The 18,588-nt window shown below is 40.1% G+C and overlaps 1 long non-coding RNA gene across 1 annotated transcript in view; it reads left to right on the top strand.

Moving 5' to 3' along the window:
• Positions 1–17,892, top strand: part of LOC106147807 — a 42,098-nt gene extending 24,206 nt beyond the window's left edge. Inside the window, exon 3 of the long non-coding RNA XR_001232782.1 lies at positions 17,036–17,892. This is a non-coding gene — a long non-coding RNA (uncharacterized LOC106147807). The remainder of the gene's footprint in view (positions 1–17,035) is intronic.
• Positions 17,893–18,588: the final 696 nt, after the last annotated feature.

Below are 18,588 nucleotides of genomic sequence, written 5' to 3'. Positions count from 1 at the left end.
TCTTGCTTGAGTTTGAGAATCTCTTTTTCTCTTTCCCCGTGATCAAAGCAGGATTGAGTTAGAAAGGGACAGTGGGACTTGAGTAATGAAAGTCCATTTGTTGAGTTCTTGTTTCCAAGTTGTCTTGTTGCCAAAACAGACAGGAAGTTCTCCCACCATACTTTTATTTAATAAACCAACCTTGGCGCTAGCTTACTTGTGTTCTGAGAAAATCAGATCTTGCTCTGGCTTTGACAGTGTGCTGGTGGTAACTGGGGGGAAGCAATAGAAGTTCCCCCCTTCTGAGAAGTTATAGAGGTATGCACCTTTGTAATACCACTGAAGGACACTACGAGATCACCTACTGCATGGGAAAAGTGAAGCCCAAAAAGCAAGGCCATCCATCTGGGTAGCAGAGAGTAGGAATAGAGTTCTCTGCTCATTTTGCGAGTACTAACTTCATTCACCACCCTATTTCCAGCTTTGCTTTCATTCTTAATGGAGTGATGCTAGCCAGGTTGTGATTAATCTGTGAAAGGAGAGTGATCTCTGCCGTGCTTATGAATATTTTGTAAGAGAAGGAATGTGGGAGAGGGGGGAAGAGACGTGTGTGTGTTTGTGTACATGAGAAGGTAGAAGTATTTGAACTGATAGAAACATAATCCACATTGCAGAAAGCAACATCTACTTTCTTTAAATTTTAGGCAACCCATCAGTCTCAGTTTAGATAGGTTGGCCTAGGGGTCAGTTTGATAAGTTTTCTTAGGATTGTTCTGGGTCTGCAAATTGCTTGTGACGGTGGTTAATGCAAAAGATCAGTAGGAGCTGGCCTCTACCCTTCTGGATTCCACAGCCTTGTAAGGGAAACTCACTGGTACACCACGGCTCTGACAAGGCAGCTACAATATTGTGATAGGGTTGAAAACAGCTTGGCCTAGGTGGATCGAAGAAGACCACATTTGCTAAGGAATCTGGGCTTTCTCTGTACTTCTGGAGCTTGAGGAGACAGAGCATGGTCACTTGAAAGTCCTCTTAGGGGACAGGCTTTCAAACTGGCTTCTAAAGAATGTCTATACTGGGTATAGAACTATGCACAGGACTAGGTGACAGGTAGCTTGTTCCTTTTCATTGACTTATCTCCTGAGTTTTTTGGGGGACTTTTTGAGGAGTCGTACATGGTGAATTCAGGTGATGACTGTGAAGATTACAGGCATTTCTGGGGTATTCCCAGCAACCATCATCCAAACCAAGCAATGTTCAACATGTTGGAGAGATATTCAGTCTCAGAGATTATTCTTTTGTAGGTGTTATACTTCATGTATTCCTATACTTTATTTTGCATGTATATAAATAGGTATGTGCATGTGTATGTCACATATGTAACTAATTATTTGCATGTTTATTACCCCAAAATAATATAGTTGCAAAGTAAATATAGATATTCTTCAGAACCTACCCATTTCTTTTTGTTGGTAAAAGTAGTCATGTTTGTGAGGTCACTTTGGCTAGTGAGAATCAACAGTGACTCTTCATCCGCCTTCCCTCCCCATTCTCTCCCTCCTGCCCTCTTTCTTTCTTTCTTTCCCTTTTATTTATTTATAAAAATATCTGGAAATGGAATTGAAGGACTCTAGCACTTTAGTTTCTCTTTTATGAACTATATGACTTTTAAACTAAAGACTTGGCAAAATCCCCTTCAATGTAAATGCAAAGTAAGTAAGATATAAGAGAAGATAATTTTCGTAATTGTAAATTCTTAAAATGGGAAGTCTCAATATTAGTAATACTCACTGAGCCCTAAGAATGTTGTTCTCTCTACTGTGGTCTCTGCAGAGACTTTAAAAGGTGTAAAACCTATCAGAAGGCAAAAGCCAAGAAACAAACAAAAAATTTTAAAAACCCGCCAATAATACCATGTACTGGTGATGATATGAAACACTTACAACTCAAGCATATGCTGGTTAGAGACTAAATAATACAACACCATGGCTGGCTGGCACTGTCTCTTGAAGCTGAATACATGCATGTCCTATGGCCCTGCAATTCCACTCCTGCATATCTGCTCAAGGGAAATGAGTGCACATGTGCAATAACCCGGCACTGGAAATGATTCAAATAGCCATCAATAGAAGATTGGATAAAGAAATTGCAGTATATTTATGCAACAAACAGAATATAGCACACTACAACAGCACAGATAAATCTGAATCTCACAAACAGAATTTGCACAAAATGAGACATTGAAGAATATGTACATTAAAATTTTATTTCTATAAATCTTTAAAACCAGCATAAGTAGCACATCATTTTAGAAATCATGGTTTTCTTGGTAGGAGGCAGTAACCAAAAAGGGCCCTGAGAGGTTTCTAAAAAGGCTTTGTGGGGCTGGGGATTTAGCTCAGCGGCAAAGCGCCTGCCTGGCAAGCGCAAGGTCGTGAGTTCGGTTCCCGGTACCGGAGAAAAACCAAAAAAAAAAAAAAAAAAAAAAAGGCTTTGTACTTTCTTTCCTGATCTGAGTGTTGGCTACATGGGAAGGGGGCGTTCACTTTGTGAAAATTCACAACTCTGAAGTTATAATTTGTATACTTTTCTATGTATTTGTTCTAATGTAATAAATAGTTTTCTTTTAACTCCTATAATCAAAATTATAGTTACATTCTTTTATCAAAAAGCACCTGTCATTATTTTGGGCTTCTGGGAAAATTGTTTTTTATTTTCCAAAGTAAACTAATGGGAGTTTATCTTCTACATTCAAATTTAAATTTCGCTTAGTATCAGGAAGCATTATGGGTACCAGATTTGAAATGATGTCAAATATTTACACAATGAATATGTATTATAGGTTCGCATGTCACATTTTCCTTAACCCTGGAAAAGCAAAGATTATTTGTTTTGGGGCATGGTAAGGAGAGCGTAATCAGAGACAAAATGGTCTCAAGACAATGTATGGCCATGAGGAACATGTAGATCTCAATCAGAGTGTTCTTGCTGTTTCTCAGAACAGGCTTAGCATTTTGTTCTGATTCCTCAGTCTTCTCCAAGACTGTGTTGAAACCACCATACAACTGACCACTCAAGAATGATAGAATTAGTCATTTTCCTAAAATCCTCTAGTATGGCCAGACTAAGGGATAAACATTCACAATAAATATAAAATCCCTTTTACACCAGAGATAGACTGCGAACAGTGCTAAGCTTGAGGTGAAATGCTCAAGGAAGAGTATTCTTGTGAAGACAGGCGGCCCTGGACATTTGGTGCTGTGCTACTCAGACTCGATACCCTTAAAGGTCCAGATTGCCCATGTGAGGAAAATGTCTGATTTTATCCTGTAGACCAGATTCTAGGGGATGCAATCTATTTGGCAAGATAAGAGGGGTGTGAACTTGTAAAGAATGTGTGTGTGTGCGTGTGACCCTCTTTACTTTTTCTTCTCCCTTAGTGGAAATGTCTTGTCTTCTCACATTTCTGGAATCACACTTTTCTTTTCTTCTTGGTAATGTCCCAGTTCTTCTGAATTGTAACACATGCCTCTTGATTCCTTCCTCATGCCTCATCTTACCCAAGGTTCAGTCTTTGGTTTTTTATTTTTCTTGCTGGGTGCCCAACATGTAGAGACTGTCCCTGTTCTCATGGCTGCAAACACGTGGAACTGGTGACTCACAGGGTTACAGCTCATGTCCTGTCCCTTGCTCAAGGTTTATTCCCATATCTCTGACTTCTCACTGGCCATTTTCACTTGAAAGCCTTCCCAGTGTCTCAAATTCAACAATCTAACTGAGCTCATCCTCTCCCCCACAAAACCAGTTCCCCTTCCTAGTTCCTTGTTTTTGTCCTGGAGTCCTTGTCTCATAGTCATTCCCACTCAGAACTTTGAAGTCATTTCCAATCTGTCTGTTGCCTTTGTCCTTGCTCATCCTGCAGCCTTTCCCCAGATGCCTGATAAGGATCAAGTTCCTCTGAATGTTTTCCCCTCAGACCTTTTACCTTCTTCAGTTCCTTTCGATTTCCTAGTTGGAGTTCTTATCACCACAGGGCTAGGTTGTTCCTGGCCCCTTCCTGGCCAACTTGCCTGATTCCAGCCTCACCAGCTATTGAGGACTCCACACTGTTCTTTGCTCTTTCTTGCTTTCAAATTTAAAAGCAAACAGTGCTCTTAGTACCTATATGTGCCTGAGACCCTGTGTAATTCTAGTTGATGATAGATACGGTTATCTTAGTAATCAGAGAAAGTCCTTGCATTCCTACCTTTTCCCTACCATATTCCCCTCTCATCCTAGTTGGGAAGACTGGACAATATCCAAATAATAGAAAGGATACATAAATAGTGAAAAACTGGAAAATTGTTAAGTCTTGCTTGTGTGCTGGGAATGGATTAAGAAGCACCAGGAAGCCAAAATCCTTACCTTTATACAAGGATGTACTCTGGTTTTAAAACTCTCCCTATTTAAGGCTCAGTGGTAGAGAATTCTTCTGAAAACAGAGAACTAATAATTGATCTGGTGAAGGAGACAAAGCAAGTTTGCTATTGATCATGTTTCCCTTCTAGGTTAAGCTCTCTGAAGAAGGGGCCAGCTGATATTCTTGCATAAATTTTACAGAACTGAAGTAACTGCTGAACTCTTAGGAGTTTTTAGCAAATTCCTGTTGATTTGTTATTTGATGATATTTAAATTGTTGGCTCTTTTTGTGACCTCCACTGATTCAGTGAATCACGGAAATGCAAGCTCAAGTGATTTTAAGGTAAATTTTTGAACTCTAGAAAGGACAGTGATACGGCAGACTTTATGCCTTGCTTCAGATTATAAGTGAGCTAACTACATCTATATGCACTTCAGAAAAAGGAACCAAAAAAGAATCGTTCAATTCAGTTGTACCAGATGTTGGAGAAGAAAATGTTGGAATAAGATAAAATAACCAGGCAAATTAACTTAAGAGAGAAAAGAGAGGCTAAAAAAAAAATCACTGAGTTTTAAAATATCTATTTTTATTTAAAAGGGGAGTTGGTGTACGACTTTGTACTTTGTTCTTGAAATCACTTTTATTTTCCTAACCGCACCAAGTTGATAAAATCCAGATGAATATTTGGCTAGATGAACCTTCTGGATAGCTTTTGTCAAGTGATGACCATCCAGAAAAAGGCTATCCATGTTGATCACCACTGCCGACCACTGTAACAGAGGAAAAAGCCGGAGAAGCTTTACTTCTGTTGCTCTTCCAAGACCACTACCCTCGGTGCACCTATCTACCTCATAGCCAACCACTCTTTCAGACAGAAAAGGTCAGTGCCTGCTATTGTTTTTACAAATTTTGCAAAAGGACATGATGAGAACTGTACATGAAAATACAATACAGACGAAAGTGGTGGAGCAGTTCCTGTAAAATTCTGACCATGAATGTTGACACATTTTCCTGGGAGTCATGGTACAAGACGACAATCCAAAATGAAATAGAGGCATATACTTTCAGAATTGCTGTCCAAGTTAAAACAGCGTGAAGACTGGGGGAAGAGAAATCTGGCTTTCAAGCTAACTCTTCTCATTAGTTTCAGTCAGCTGCTTCATCAGATTTTCAGGCAGCCAACACGTTCACATAGGGGCTTGAACCTCATTTTAATTTATGTGGATAAAACATGGGACCCTATGAGGTCTCTTCTACCCGATATATTACAAGGCAAAGCTGTCTCATGTAATATTTTGTTGGGGTTCTGCAGGACCAAAGCAATTTGCTACCAAATAATGAGAGAGTTCTGATTTTGTTTGTTTGAAAGATCAGTGAGCAACCATCATAGGCACGGCCTTTTTTTTTTTTTCTCCAAGTGTCATTAATAGTGATAGATTTTCATGTGTAACTATTTGTTTGATTCAACAGCTGATATGATATCTATCCTTTCATGTCTGTTATAAGTACTATATTGACTTTATAAGGTTCAAAAATAGAACCAAAAACCTCTTCAGTATCTCTTCATGTTTCAAGGGTATTTTTGCTGTTGGGAGTGTGCAAGGGGCTAGCTTATTTGGGGGTTTTCTTTGAGGGCATTTTAAAGAATGTTTTACCCTGGGTGGGGGGCATCTATGAGAGATTTGAGTGAGGGGAATGAAACATTTGAATTGTTTAAGGAGACCACATGTCCTACTCAGTAAGAATGAGATGAGCCTCCACCCTTTGTCCCTTGGTTCTGCAGGCTTCTTAACATTCACAGTTCCCTCAGCAGCTGCTGCGTCATCAGGAGAAGCTCACAGGTAAGTTGAGAAAAGCCTCCAAGAAGGAGGAGCAGCCAACTAGGCCAGTGTTACCGAGAAGCTTGGTATGACAAGAACAGGAGGTATCCAGTGGGCTGGGCAACCCGGAGGATACCTGTGGTCAGCACTGGGTGCAGTTTCAGAATTAGTGGTTTTGTGGGGTAGAAGACAGAGGAGAGTGAGTTGAAGAAAGAACAGCTAGTGAGGAAATGGAAGCAGCACATCAGATCACTCTCTACAGAAGAGTAGCCATGACGTGCAGCAGAGAGAAGGAGTGGTGGTTGGAGGGAGCGTGGGAGCAAAGTGGGGTCATTTTCGGTTCTCAACAGCGAAGTCTGCTATAGGCTTTAAATGGGTGATCCAGAAAGCAGAGAGAGACTGAGGGTTGAGAAAAGAAAAGATATTCCAAGGAGTGGAGTGCCTGGAGTGCAGAAGGAGGTGGGGTAGAGGCCATTGAAGATTATCTTTTGATAGAAGAAGGGATATTTCTTTCATTATCATAAGTGCGTAAGGAAAATATAGATGTTAATCTAGGTTGGTTTGAAAGTGCACTGTTAGAAAGATTACAGAGTAGCTAGACTCCTTCGGTTGTAAGCAATATAAAGTACCTGTGGTTCATTGAAGCAAAAATAAATGTGCTTGATGAATTCTGAATAGTTTAAAACCCCCAAATTCTTCATACCAGTGATGATATTCCTGAGAACCCGTGGAGGGAGTTCACTCCCTTTACTGCCTCTGGACAGAGAAATAGGCAAACAGTTTTCTATTCAAACACAGAGTACAACTCACAGAGCAGGCAGCATGACAGGATCAAGAATTTCCTGATCGTGTCACTGCAGATCAGATGGGTGTCATTTATCTCTTCCTCTGTTCTACTTCCTCCCTCTCCTTTTAGTCCTTCTACTGTTCAGTCTCACAAGCCTCCCAGGGTCTGTGTTCTAGCCGCGGTCTCAGGAAGTAGCACATCTAACGCCAGGCACTTGAAGTTGTTGCTCACATTCATGATTTTTCCTGCCTGCACTAAACTCCTCTGAGTAGGGACAATATTGCATTCATACGTGTATTGCTACATCTTCTTTCCAGAGGCCAGGGCAGGTTTTGCATATGGTATGTGATCAAGACTTGTTTGATGTTGTGTCACTATCAGAGGGTTCTTGGAAAAGTACTTCCCACCTTGATCCTCAAGAGGCTAGGTGATGTATGGAGTAGGTTTACAGTCAAAAGTTTTCAGTTAGATTTTTGAGCTTACTACTTACCAGCTCTGTGATTTGGGGTTAGATCGCACACTACCTCTACATTTTAGTTTCTTCATCTACAACATGAACAACCCTTATCCGAAAAGATTATTGTGAAGATCAAATGAGGTCAGGATGCCAGTGTGCTTTACAGTCCATATAAAACTGAGAGTTTAATAATGATCATGGAGTCAGAACAAAGGCGCTAGGATGACCTTAATGATGATTGTTAACACCCACCTTTGGTCTACCTGTCTTTTCATCTCTGTATGCTCCACACATAGCACAGAGCTTTGCAGAGCCAGTTCTCAGTAGCTTTTTTACAGTTTAAATAAGTGCCAACATTATTCAAATCATTTTCCATCCCGCTTAGGTGCTTGCTACAGTAGTCAAAAATAAAGGTTGTAGAACATTTCATGTGGGTGAAGGTGCGCAGTATAGAAACGGGGAGTCTTCTTTTCATGGAGGAGCTTCAGGAGGCAGGGAGGAGTGGATGATGGGAACAAGCTGTGGCTGTCCTGGGCCTGTGGAGTGACCACTAAGGTGGGCTGTGCAGAATCTTCTAGAATACTTTTTCATTCATATCAATTAAGTAACCAAACACTAATCTTATGTGTTCATAAAGAAGTCTTTTTACTGAAACATCTCTTTTGAAATTAGAATGATACTTTGACTAAATCTTTTCTGTTGGTCACCTCATTAAGGAACTACTTAATATGAAATGGATTTAATGTTCAAGTTCCCAAAGATATTAATGTTTTCATAATATGAAAACATTTTATAGAATATATCAGTTTTAAAATTTTATTGCAATACAGTCTATTTCCATCCATGTACCTCAGAAAGAAATGGTTGATGAGGAACACATACGGTACTTTTTGTTGTTGTTCCAATAAAACTTACAAAAAAACCTTATAAACTGGCTTACCAAGGAAACAGTTTTGTTTTCTGTTTAACTTTTCTTCATCAAGCTAGTCCAGAAAGTCACTGCAGTGGGACCCAAGACCTGTGACTTTCTTTGTTTGGCAGGTTCGGAGTGAACAAAGGGAAAGTGGTCAGGGTTAGATTGGGAAAGTCCTTCTCGGGCCTGTTCTTAGGAATGTTGGAGAGACAGTGTTTGCTACACTCCTGCGTGACTGTCTTTCATCGGCCAGCCTCCTGTTCAGCTGGAAGCTCTTCTGCTACCCCACCACTTGGCTTTGGTCATCTTAGGGTGGTGTTTCCGTTGCACTGTGGATGTGTTGTATTTCATCCTCCTGCTGAGTCTTTCTCAACAGCAAAACAAGACCTCTGTGGGAGGATGTGGGACAGTTTGAGCCTGGGTTGACAAAGTAACCTGGAACACTGGGAGTGAACGCAAACAAGGACATTGCAGCTTGGAGAAAAAAAACTTGGCAGAAGTAGCATGGATCCAAGTGCCTGGGCTTGGAACAGGAACAAGGCATCCAATTATAGTGCACTCTCTATTGAAAGTAAAAAAAAAAAAGTGCTTTTGTTTTGCTTTAATCCTGTGGAAATAAATGAGAGAATAAGAACCAGATTGAGAATAATTCTTTCGTTCAAGATTTTTCTTTAGACAGTGTTGAGATGGGAAACTTCTTTGGGAACTTGAAGAAACTCTAGTTTATAGGACAACGAATTAAACAAGCTGAATGACTTGTGGTGATACTCTAAGAGCTAACGAAAGAATAACTCCATATAGGACCCTAACCCCAGATAAGATGTGTTCTGTGTACTAACTAACCTCATGTCAGGGCGCAATGCTTTAATGACCTTGAAATCCCTTCTGTAAGGAAGGAGAGTATTTGCATCAAAGCCACAGAACAAAATAAAGAGCAAAACTTTGTTACCCACAGCTTGAGGCTTTATTTTGTCCCCTTTGACCTATATAATCTGTTTCTAAGTAGCTGCATAAGTGTCATAGGTAAATATATGTTAATGTGTAAACACATAAACATCATCGTGCTAGTAGCATTTTTGTATTGGGAACAATTGCCAAAGGAGCACAATACTTTCAGATCCAAGGGGCTTAAATCAAAGCATTTTAAAATGACTTTTGATATTACATATAGATTTTACATCATTTATGAAAAATGTTTTCTTTATTGTTATGACTGTTTAGTACAGCCCCTACCCTGTGATCTTTCCTTGGGGTTTGCAATTAAATGAGTAATGATCTTGGAAGGTTAAGTAGATAATATGATTGTGAAAACCTATTAAATCCAATTATTTTTTTTCCGTGACCATGAAACACAATCTCCAAAAGCTGAGGTTGTGCAACTCCCGGGAAGGCTCACGGCTCCGCTCAGTGTTGCATCTAATGAAAACAAAACCAAAAATAAAACGCAAGTGATCCATGAAGCTGGCTCTTTGAGGCTCATTGCCTGTAATTGTAAACATCTGAACTTCAGGATTTTCAGGAAAAGTTCTGCCCTGCATTATGCGCGGAAAGTCAAGAGTAACCCAGCCCAATCATTGCTTTTGACTGATGACTCTTCATACTTGTCATGATTATCCTAACCCAGGTAAGGGAGGTATTTCTTTTTGTGTGTATAAAACTTCTGGCCTGGAAGCACCAATAGCTGTTGAAGTTTAGCTCTTACGTAGCTCTCTTTGAGCAACCAACACCCATAGTAGCTGTTTCACCATGGGATTGCAGGTCTCTGTCCTGGGGTTGCTTATCACTCAAAGGTGAGATGTTGACCCTTGCTGGCAGTTATCACTTGGGCATGGATGTTGTTCTTGGTAGCAGTAGCACCCGATACTAAGGAAAGGGTGAGTTATGCCACTATCACCTGCCTAGCTTCAAAGTATGAGGCATTTCAGTTGCCTGGTTACCTGCATTGTCACAAGGTTTAATAACCTTTAGAGGGTGGGGCTCCCTCTGATGAGTTCCCTTTAGATTGCTAACACTGAATTCTTTTTTGTCTTCTCAATAACGATAATAATAAAAATAATGCTTCCTTTGCTAAAGGCATTAACTTTTAGATTTAAGCTTATAACACATGTTTAGGCCATTACTGGGCTTATAGATCCAGCTTCCTCCAATCACATGAACAATGGTTTGCAATAAAAAAAATATGATCCCTTTCATTTGCAGAGCACATTAAGTTTTATGAAGCACTTTTACACCACCTCCTGTCTCCCTCAGGCAAACCTGTGGGCTACACACATGAGGCATTTTTCTTTCCTCCATGCCACCTTTCAGAGAGTGAGGATGGTGCGGCCCTGTATGTTGAGAATCAAAGGTTACCTAGGTTGTAAGTGGACTTGGAACCATCTCTTCTAGTTCAGTGATGGCCTTTCTCTGAATCTGCCACTTTCTCTTTCTCTCTGTCCGTGTTTTCTTCTTTCTACCTAAACATTATACTTGTGAGAGGAAACTGAGGGGAACAACACTAAGTGATTTTACTCAAGGTTATAACTTAGTTCAGCAAGAGATAAAACCTATCTTTTAATGCTATTTCCGTGTAAATCATAAAAGTTACCTTTCCTCTAGTGAAGAATGTCACTGTAAATTTTAACCTCCCAATGGCATAATCTAGCCAATGGGATTTCAGTAGGTAAATTAGATTAGGATTTTTGCAATATTGTTACTTTGAAATGACAAATTCACTTTATAAATTATTGTTTTCTGAGGATATCCTCTTGTGAGCGCATTCTGGTGATGCAGCTCCCTCGAAGGCAATGCTGAGCAGAGAGCAGGGCGTCAGTCAGGAAGCTTCATGCTTCACAGCAATGATGAAAGGCCTGGTTCGGCCAAGAGCATTTATAGTAATGGAGCTTGGGCCTGTGGCCGAGAGGCCTGGGCTTTGTGCTGGCTTGTTTGCCCTTTAGACTTCTGTTTGTCTGAGTTGTTGATCATAAACACCAAGTCAGAGACTATTTCCTGCCTAAGAAGTCCTTTGACATTCTAGCAATGACTCATGGAATCACTTCATGCCCACAGAGTAGCCACTGTCACCTTTGGGGTTTGCACATAAGGCACGTAAAACATGAGGAATTAATACTCCTCCGTATCCATCTGTACTCAGGACAAAGATACTCTTTCCTGTCCCCTAAATAGGCCTCAGTAACTTTGGGATGCCAGGGAACCCTCCCTCCTTGGCACCTTCCCTGTATCACTGTTCTTAACCGGTTTCTTAACTGCCCACTCTAACAGAGTTTCCCTTGTTGTCGTTTCTTCTCTAGTTGATACACTGGTAATCTTTTTGCTGTATTATCATTTTCCTTAGGGCAGGATTCCTGATTGGCATTTCTTTTACATCAGAACACAGAGCATATGTGTATACATTTATACGTATGGGCACTTAGTTATGATACTGAGAAAAGATGAATTTTTTCTAAGATTCCCTCCTGCCATCCTGTTTCTCTCCTTCCTTCCTTCCTTCCTTCCTTCCTTCCTTCCTTCCTTCCTTCCTTCCCTCCCTCCCTTCTTCCCTCCCTCCCTCCTTCTCTCCCAAGCTCCCTCCTTTCTTATCACAAATATCTACTGCAGTAAAATACAGTTACTATACTTGGTTCAAGGAGAATGTAAAGAAGGAAGATGCATTATCATCAAGTTACATTTCATCAAAAATTTAGAGCAGGGAAAAGTCTTGTTGGGGAAAAGAGGATGCAGACATTTTGTGTCCTAATTAGAAATTAGGGCTGGGGATTTAGCTCAGCAGCACAGCGCCTGCCTGGCAAGCGCGAGGTTGTGAGTTCGATTCCCAGTACCGGAAGAAAACCAAAAACAAACAAACAAACAAAAAAATAGAAATGAGCACTAGTTGGAGAAATCCGGGCTCTCTCCTAAATAGAGATGATATGGGGAAGGAGACCATGTTGGAAGGGGTAATGAGGTTGGAAGCATGTTTAGGCTCTGACGTGAACATTTTAGAAGCTACCAGCAAGTTACTTAACGCCCTTCAGCCTATGGTGCTTTGTCTATAAAACAAAGGTGTTGTGAGGATTACATCATTTATATGAAAATGCTTCTTAATGTTAAAATATTTTACTTTGGTTAAAGTTAAACTAATATTTAATATTATGTTTGACATTATGTTTGTGCTATAAGAAAATGCACAAATTTAAGAAGTTTGTTCTTAAGCTTCTATTGTATGAACGTGAAAAATTTTCTAGGGCATGGCACAGTATTTTTTTCCCCTCTGCAAAACTTGACCCAAATAGTTGCCACCTTATTTTTGAGCATGTGATAACAGGTAAGAGGTTTGTTCCTTGTGGGCAGAATTAATAACTACTGTGTGTGTTTAGCCATGGAGCACCCCTGAGAGTACATTTATTTACTAATCTGAAATGGTGATTTTGCTAAGTGACGCAGATGGTGTCTGAATAAGCTAAAAATATTTCCGTTAGACGTTAAACTAGAAATTGCTCATAGCATAGAATGCAATCCTACAATGGTTTTAAAAAGTGAAAAAAAAAAAAAAAAACCATCCTGGGGGTGACACAATTTAAGGTTAAAACATACAGTTTTGAAATGGTAGAGACCACCTACACCAACTCCCTATCCTGTGAATTAACCAACCCAAGCCACATAAATTCTTCCCAGATCTGCAGTCACTCCCTCACTTGTTACATTTCACCACAAGTTAGGGGTCACCGTGGCCTGGAGGCAGGGGTATAGCATCCTGGGCATGAAGCTGCCAACTGACTTACCTTAAAACGGGGCTGGAAAGGGCCAGTGCTTACCTGATGTTTTCCACTGGTTAAGTGGGAGGATGGATACTGACTTAATAAGCTTTTTTCCCCTCTGGAATAACAGTGAAAGATGTGTAAAGTCCTCCTAGTGAAACATGATGCTAACACAGCATCACATGACTGCAAAACCAGTTCCTATGAGAGACAGCCACTGAACAGTGCATGTGGCTTTCACTGGGAGCCGCTCTCGGTGCCCTGTGTCGTAAGCTTGTTTCCTATTACATAAGAAGAGTGGCTCCTTCCCCAGCCATGGCAGAACTGCCAGACAGATCTCGCAGCCTGGTCCATGAACTTTAGACCTTGCTTTCTCCATGGTTGTGGACGGACTGGCTCTCTTGAAGGAAAGTCTTTATGGCCCACTTCCAAACTGGTGGAATTCCTGTGTGCAATTCACAGGCTCACTGGTTTCAAAGGTGGTTTCTTTAAGGTAATTAAATCAAATCCAAATGAGTCACTTTTTGGTTTTCAGAAGTCGCACACAACAGGGCAAAGCTTTCCAGAGACCTCTTGAGTAACAAGGGCACATTTGTCACACTCAACCAGTTTCCTGGTTGAAATGGAGACAATTATTGGGTGTTGGTATCATTATCAGTGATAGCATAATATCTTGGTCCTGAACAGTATCTCTTGACCTTCTCTGTTTCTGAGAATTGCCTGGCAAGGCAACAGGACCGCACGTTTTCTCCAAGGCTTTTACATTGGACAGTAAACAAAGCAGATGGTGTTGGTGTTGCTGGGTTTAGAAGGTGTTCTGGATAGTTCTCTTTCTCTGAAAAATGAGAAGGCAGAGCAAAATGATTTCTAAATCTCTCCTAGCATAAATACTGATTCTCTGAATGAGAGAAATCTTTTTGATTGACTGGAAGTAATGAACTCTTACTTCTGTCTTTACTAATAACTTGCCAAGGGCCCTATTACTTCCTCATCTGAGTACAGTGCTGTGTTGACTTCCTGCCCGCTGATGTGCATTCTTCTCTCTTTACCCAAAGGCTCCGGACTACTAGAGTGGTGGGGAGGAGCTATGAGGCATTTGTGGGGCAACAGCGTGGTATCTGCCGCAGCTAAGGTTTATAAGGACTTTTAGTACACAAGCACCTGGATTTGTCAGTAGAGCAACCAAGAGGAAGCTGTGAGGACCTAATTTCCAAAAATCTTTCCTCCTCTTGGCCTTGGGCCACCTTTTCTTCCAAGGTAGCCTGAGATAGTCATCACAAACAGATCCTTTTGTTTTACAACATACAAGAGTGGCGCATCCACAGATGTTTCCGTGAGTCCCATATGTTCCTGTCAAGGCAAGGAGGACTGTATGTTCCTACGCAGGGAGGGTGCTCCTTTTCATGCCCATTAAATGCGAGGTAAAAAGTGGCTGCCTGTTGTTTGAATATGGCCTGTTGGTGCTTTTCATTTGATCTACTTAGAGTTGAAAACACCTTTTAAAACTCAGAAAGTGGCTTTGATTTACTTGCCAACAGTTATAAAGTCAAGATTTTAAACAAAAATCCCCCACTTCTAGTTTTTCTTGTATTTCTGTAAGGTCAGGGGTCACTGCTCCCATGTAATAGTTCACATGCTCTCCAGAGGGAGAGGCCACAGAGGCCGTTTCAGCTGACATCCTTGGATCCAGCTCTCAGTCAAGTTGAGTGGCACTTGTACAAAGCATAAGGAACTTGCCTCCAGAAGAAGCAAGTTACAGATAATGAGAAACTTGTTGGGAGTGAAGGGGAGTCTTCAGCAGGGACTGAATGTGCAGAGGCCATCCTAATCTTCTGTCTTGTACCAATTTTAGTCTTTGTGCTACGAAAGGGAGCACATGCAGTAGGCACTGAGTGTGGAGGAAGGTTCTAGAGGGAGGTCCTACCTCAGGCCCTGGGTGTACAGAGCTTCTAGGTCAGGGCAGTAGGCAGGTAGGTACCTGGAATTGAGCCCAGCAGCATAAGGGGTGGTGCCCTAGGGTGGAGGACCTACTTTCCTTCTCGCTTGCCTTGGGTCAGCTCCGTGGTTGCATCAAAGTCTAGGTCTCAGCACGATCGCTCAGTGCTAGCAGGGAAGTCTAGGGGAGATTCATCAGTAAGGTAGTATTTAACCTTCTAGTTCCACCTTTAGTCATTTTGTCAAAATTATCCTTTGTCTTCTTAGCTGTTAGAACCTTGAAGGAAGGATAATGACCATGATACTTCAGATGTCCTGGTCCTTATATTTCACAACAGGGATTTGGCTTTGCCAATATTTTCATGTCCTAATAACAGCAATCAACACTTGGTCATATGGTAATAAACAGTTGCCCATCTGGGACACGGCCCTGTAAAACATAGAACAGGAAACTCCACATCATATGGAAAGTTGTACTTTTAGTTTCATAACTCAACTTTTGCCTAACAAAGATAACTCTTATTGAAACTGAGCTTTCATAAGACATATATTTAAATAATTTATGAAAATAATACCTTCTTACAAAATATTTTCCTGTATGTCATCTTTTGGGGTATCACTGTGATCCCCTGAGGCAGACAGATATAGTGTTATAACAAACTTGTAAAAAAGGAAACTGGGGTACAGGAAGATTATGAGACTTTGCCTGTGTCTTACAATTAGGTAAACAGGCCCATAACAGCTCCTGAGGGCTCTGTCTATCAACCCATGGATCTTTACGCTCTCCCTTTGCTGCCCTGTGACATGGTGTATGCGTGCGTGTGTGTGTGTGTGCATCCGTGTGTACACGCCAGTGCAAACAGACCCCAGTGCAGATACTCAAAGGTTGTTTTTGCTTTTTAACCTAAGAAGAATTTTCTGAGTGCTTGGTTTAGGAAATGACAAATGTTTCCTTATTGGATTTATTTTTAAAATTCCTTTACGCTGACAGAAGGGAATCCCAATACAAATAATGTTATCAGCTTATTTTTCTTTATGGGCTTGTGGCCTATTACAAAAGAGAGTTTTGATGAACTGGTTATAAGAAAATGGATATAATGGATGACACTGTGCAGGAAATGCTTTCCCTAATTACTAAATTTGTCATCACTGTTCTCCATATCTAAACTGTGCTTAAGAAAACTCACAGCTTCACATTTCTGTTATTCAGCTGCTGATAGCAAATACTTCTAAATTTCCTTGAGATGTCATATTTCTCCTAAAGTGCCTTTTGCCCACTCTTTTATAGCGGTTGTTATTGCTACACTTCCAAAACAAACGAAATACACTGCGCTGGTCAGTGGCTTGGAGACCGTCACCATAAGGAGAAGGGTGATATGTCTATGCTAGGTCCCCTTTCCTAGCACCGAGATCAGAGCTCTGCCTCTCACTCCTGGGTCTACTGTAGTAAAGTCAGGTGCTGGTTTTCTTTACTTTCTGATATGCGTTTGTGTGTGTGTTTAGGGAAGGGAGAGGTCACCTAGAAATATGCTACTGATACCTTATAAAAGTGATTATATGGTTATAATATTTTGAATTTTCAAAATGTCTGAAGATGTTTGCAGAACCTTGTGTGGGGATGGAAACTATGGTGTATCTCTTAGGAAAATATTATTCTTGTTTATAAAGAAAAGGTACTCAGAAAAAATTACTTGGGAAAGTGCTTAGTGTTTATTTCAAATACTTTTTATGAGGACAGATTTTTAAAAAGGTGTTATTTTTATTAGATCCAGTAACATAATTTGTTTTGAAAGGCCATAAACACCTTGAAATTTGAATTTGCATTATTTTTTAAGGATGTGTTATGTGTTTGATAGCTAAACACCAGGTTTTTAAATATAAGACCAAGATGAGCTTGACTTATGTAGAAAGTAAACTTTTTTTAATATGGTAGTTTTACCTTTAATATTGAGTTTTTTGCTAGGAAGTAATCTACAGAGTATTAATACTTCTTTCTTCCTCATCTTCAGGACCAGCTGACTTAATATGAGGATTTTGTCACATAAACTCTACAAAGAAAACTTCATCAAAACATCTAAACTCCTTCATTTGCGTCTTTACACCTCATATGAATCACACTGATGCCAATTTTCCTGTTGTTTTCTTCTTATTATTCATTCAAATGTACTTCGATAAGCCCTGATTCTATGCCTTGGCCATGTTATTACTACCTGTGAAAGGTCAATTCTACTTCCAGTCTGCTGGTGGGAGCATCCTGTCCCATGTCTTTAAGATTTATCTCATATCTTACTTATGAAGTTTCTTCAGGGTAAGTGTTTCCTCTGAACTATATAGTTCACGTCAAAGTCACTATTTTGAAATTCTGCGTTAATCCATTTATCAGTTTTCAGGACACGAGGTAAAGTAGGCATAGGTCTTTCAAGGAACTTATAATCAAGTAGAGGTGATGCCTATATTTCAGAAAATATGTAGCAAAGTAAAAAATCCTGTGAGGAAGCGGGGATAAGGTCACAGGAATGAGAGATGACATGTAATATAAAGCCCTTATGGCAGTACTTGGTACATGCCAGCCAGGTATCCAATAACTATTAGTGTCTCTTTGTATGGCTGAGAAAAGGGATGGGGGATCTGAGAAGTCCTTATAGAAGAAGTGACCTTTAGTTTTAATCACATAGGTAAACTATGGATGAGTAAAAAGCAGGTTAAGAAGAATATTTTAGGCCAAGGAGTTTAATCTATACCAGCGAGTCACAAACTTGGACACTACATTACTAAAAGCCCACCATTTTCAGTTAATGTAGATTGTATCTATTGATACAGTATATTAATATAACATAGAAATTTAGAAAACTGAGGATTTCTTTTTTATTAATTTATTACTGTGCCATCAAGAAGGATAAACTTGAGTCATTTGTAGGAAAATGGATGGACCATGAGACCATAACATTAAGTGAAATGAATCCAACACACAAGCTTAAATAGTGCATGAGAAACCCAAAATATAATTAACAAGCAAAAAAAAAGATAACAGAGAGTAGGGAGATCTTCTTCAAATGGGAAGGGGAAGAAGAGATGGAGAGAAGGGACAAAAAGGGGATGAAATACTGAAAGCAAAAATGGAAATAGGGCTTTTGCAAATGGGAAGGTGATCAAAAGATGGTGGAGCAGGGAGGAATGGGAAGGATAGGGGATGAAAAAGGAATTAAGGTGTGTTGTGTACATGGACCAACTCCCCCATAAATGCAGGCATCATAAACTGCAAACATATCCTAATAAAAGTAAATAAAAATTAAAAATAACAATGATAAGCTTCTTGCATCCTAGTATTTCTAACATATTTTTAAAGAAAAATATTTCAGGGCTGAAATATTTACTGACAAGATTGGTGTGCTCTTGCCAATCTCTTAATTTCTGGTTGAATAAAAGTGGATTATGAACCCTCTTCTGTATTCAGCCTGATGTAATAACATAGCTCACATTCCTCTAGGAACTCCCTTATAGATAATGAAAGCGCAAACAGAAAACAACATCTTAGTATTATGATGGGAACAGTTTTTCCTTG

This window comes from Chinchilla lanigera, unplaced genomic scaffold (genome assembly GCF_000276665.1).
Source record: "Chinchilla lanigera isolate Chin_1 unplaced genomic scaffold, ChiLan1.0 scaffold00010, whole genome shotgun sequence".
In the NCBI taxonomy this organism is placed as follows: Eukaryota; Metazoa; Chordata; class Mammalia; order Rodentia; family Chinchillidae; genus Chinchilla; species Chinchilla lanigera.
This window is presented reverse-complemented; position numbering and strand designations above follow the sequence as displayed.